The sequence below is a fragment of the Dermacentor variabilis genome, chromosome 3 (genome assembly GCF_050947875.1).
Source record: "Dermacentor variabilis isolate Ectoservices chromosome 3, ASM5094787v1, whole genome shotgun sequence".
In the NCBI taxonomy this organism is placed as follows: Eukaryota; Metazoa; Arthropoda; class Arachnida; order Ixodida; family Ixodidae; genus Dermacentor; species Dermacentor variabilis.
In genome coordinates, this window is record NC_134570.1 from 138,187,175 (window position 1) to 138,190,266 (window position 3,092).

Genomic DNA, 3,092 nt, shown 5'->3' on the forward strand with positions numbered 1-3,092 from the left:
TAAGGGGTTTGACCACGCATGACCTCAGCGCGCATCGTCACGGAGGCCATGCGGCACGGAAAACAGATACTGCACAAGCGCTAGAAGTGCAGAAACGCTGGCATGCAGGCAAATTCATGATAAGGCAAATGCGGTCTTCATTGCAAATGCAGTGTGTTATTTTTCCCATAGCACCAAAAAATTGCGAAAAGAACAACCACCGCACACTAAACACGCTAAGCAATTGCATGCATTCAGGTGTTCAGTATTATTATTTACAGCTCATGATAAATTCGCTAAACACCCCACAATGCACTAAATGAAAAACGACAAAAAATTGCAAGACGAAGTCTAACACAATAGATGGCGGTTGGTACAAAATCTAGTACGATATATAGACATAAACAAGTATGCTATGATTACGCATCACGAGCTTATTGCGAAGTCAAATCCCATATAAAAAGTCAGAGCTGAAACGGCACAAGAATTCTCGGCCCGGTTCAAAATCCTTGCAGTAGCCTCCGTTCCTGGCCAGGCCAAACTTCACGCGGAAGAGTGCTACCAATGTTTCGTTCCCCATTCTTTTACGAAGGTCGGTTTTAATGAGCGACACCTGGCTGAACACTCGTTCGACGGCGGTATTTGGTACGGGTAGTGATAGCAAAGACAGGAGTAGGGTTTGGAGTTCTGCAGGGAACGGATGGCTGTGGTGGCTGTCGAGCAACGGAAGAGGATATGTTGTACGTTGGCGTTGGAGCAGGGGCAATTTGGCCCGGATGGGTCCGAGCGAATTGCCACGTAGGCGCCATGCGGCAGGCAGAAAATTCGGCAAATCTCAGTTAGGTTCAGCTCGGTGTTCTCCCTCCGTTATGGCGCCGAGGTCACACGCGCCGCACCGTCAACGGGATCTAGAAGCATCTCAGGCTTAAAACGTAGGACGCCGAAAGCTCACATGTGGAGACAGCAGCAGTCTATGTTCGCTGGCGCGCGCGCACGGGTAGCATTAGCTCGCGGGTGGAGACGTAATTGCCGAGGCCAGCTTTCTTAATTAAAGTTATCAAAAGGACGCGATCCTTGACCTTTTGACATGCATATGTGTTTTCTCACATAGAAGTTGCAAATTTAGATTTTTTAGCAAACACGCTCATTTCCTGTTGCCTGCTGTCGTATGCATTTTAATTCCAGCGCGCTTCTCATTTCTGCTTAACTATCTTTTACTTTTTTTTACGCAGGAGAAAGATGTAGCCCAAAAATAGCCACATAGCCAAAAGGAAACTTCTAACGCCAACTCGGACAAAAAGTAACCGAATTTGGCTATTAATAGCCCTATCAGGCAACCCTGGTTGGAATCGAGCTCATGAAAGAACTCTACAAGTTGCGTGGACAAGAAAAGCCTTTGCGAACACCGTGCTGCTCATTTACCAGAGCATTATTATATGTAAGATGGGTCAATATGTGCTTAAACAGGATATGCTCAAAAAGTTTACATGATATCGATGTTAATGAAATGGGCCGGTAATTGGTTACATTCTTTTTTGAGCCAGCCTTATGAGCCAGAACAACATGGCAATTTTTCCAATCATCGTGTAAAGTGCCTGTTGAAAGGGACTTAGTGTAAATTATGTAAAAGTAAAGCGAAATGGTCGCAGCACATAGCTTTAGTACACGAGGAGGCATACCGTCAGGACCAACTGCTTCGGATTCATCTTTAAAATAATAGGGTTTTACGCACCAAAACCACTTCCTGATTATGAGGCACGCCGTAGTAGAGGACTCCGGAAATTTTGACCGCCTGGGGTTCCTTAACGTGCACCTAAATCTAAGTACACGGGTGTTTTCGCATTTCGCCCCCATCGTTGGATTCATCTTGGCTTTCAAGAAGAGAACGTTTGCCGCGAACGCTCAGTTCCAGCGGCGGCATCAATGAAAACGTGCTAGGGTGCAGTTGGGAAGGGGCGTCATGCTTGGGTAAAAACACGGATTGGAAATACGTATTTAAACGTGTGGTTTTAGCTTGCTCATTAACTATAACCGTTTCATTAAAATTCACTTCGCTAACTCAAACATTATCAGATCCGCACTCCTTGATATAATGCCAGAACTACTTGGGATTAGTTTTGATTTTATTATTGAGCCCCTCGAAATATATCTATTTTGCTCTTTCCCCACTTGCTTTATGCTGCTCCGTTAAAGCTTGTAATTCTATCGCGTGCTCACTTTTTTTCCAGTTTTCTTTAATTTACGGAAAACTTGTCGCCTTTTCTTGATTTCTCTCAAAATACTTGACGTCATCCATGGCTTCTTGCATTTAATAATCTTGCCTGCTTGCATCGCAAGTATATACTTATCCCCAAACCCTAAATCGTTTGCACTATCGTTTTCAGCAAGGTACTCAAACACGGGCAAATAATCTTCTCGTCTTCTCGCTTTGGAGCTATGCTTGAGTAGTCACCCTTGCTGAATCGAAAAACCTTTTTTGTTGCAACCCCCCCCCCCCACCTTGAGGTTCTTCTATTCTCTTTTTTAATGTCTGCAACAACTGCCATGTGGTCACTGATACCTGGAACACTGACATTATTCACCAAACTGGGGGAATTTGAGAACACGAGGTCTATAACGTTATTATTTCTAGTTGGGCAAGTAACAAACTCAATAAGACCAAAATTGTCAATTATATTTTTCATTTCTATGTTTACACGGCACCCACTGCTGGTTCCACATATTCCATCACGCCATTCTAAGTATGGGAAGTTAAAGTCACCAGCAAGAACGAAAGGTCTGCTTGAATCTTCAGAGATAATTTCATTCAGCAATTGAAGTCTCTTGGAGGCCGAGTTCGGTAGTCGGTAAAATGCACCTACGGCAAACGAAGAATTATCATCTAGGGTAACTGTGCACCAAACAGATTCGACATGACACGGGATGTAAGGCGGCAGATTTCAGGGAACTTCACACAAATAAAAATACACCGCCCGCATGGCTCGGCCCATCTCTACGATACGCGACAAATTCGTTCGAAAACACCTCACGACCGCCGATATCACAGTTCAACCACGATTCCTTGCCAATACCTACGTCAGCTCACACCGACTCAATTACTATTATTCGCGAAA